Source organism: Marmota monax, unplaced genomic scaffold (genome assembly GCF_021218885.2).
Source record: "Marmota monax isolate L192 unplaced genomic scaffold, Marmota_monax_Labrador192_F-V1.1 WCK01_AAM20220418_F8-fsc00042, whole genome shotgun sequence".
Taxonomy (NCBI): Eukaryota; Metazoa; Chordata; class Mammalia; order Rodentia; family Sciuridae; genus Marmota; species Marmota monax.
In genome coordinates this window covers 5518523-5519010 of record NW_026693008.1, presented here as the reverse complement: position 1 = coordinate 5519010, position 488 = coordinate 5518523, and the positions used below count along the sequence as shown (strand labels likewise).

Genomic DNA, 488 nt, shown 5'->3' with positions numbered 1-488 from the left:
ACAGCAAGCAAATCAGCCCCTACCTCCACCTTTACCACGCCCTACCTTGATAATTCTTCTGACCTAATGTTCCCCCTCCCTCCCTTCCTCCCTGCCTCCCTGCTTGCCTGCCTTCCTCCCTCCCTTTCTACCTTTAACTACTATTTGTCTCCCAAAAGAATCTGTTGAGGCTCAGAAAATAGTGCTCTGAAGTATGGTGCTTTGACATGTGGGGCACTTTGAACTAAAGAAGAACCAAGGTCTCCCTGCCCTTCTGCCCTCAAGCCCCTAACCCCTTTTTCTCCTCATAAGCACAGGGAGGGGCTTTATCTGAATTTCCTTTATCTGACTAAAACCAGAAAAAGCATTCAACAGTTGAATGCAATTTTCAAGAACTCCCTCCCTGGAACCCATCAACCAGAGAAGATGAATTCCTATCACAGGAAAGGAGACTGAAGGTTGCTGCCTGCCCGCCCCAGAGAGCCTCTTGCACAACAGATCATCTGTTC

At 48.4% G+C, this 488-nt stretch overlaps 1 protein-coding gene across 5 annotated transcripts in view; it reads right to left on the bottom strand.

The window, feature by feature from the left end:
* Positions 1 to 488, bottom strand: part of Fhit (fragile histidine triad diadenosine triphosphatase) — a 1445121-nt gene that overhangs the window by 1300617 nt on the left and 144016 nt on the right. The window lies entirely within an intron of this gene.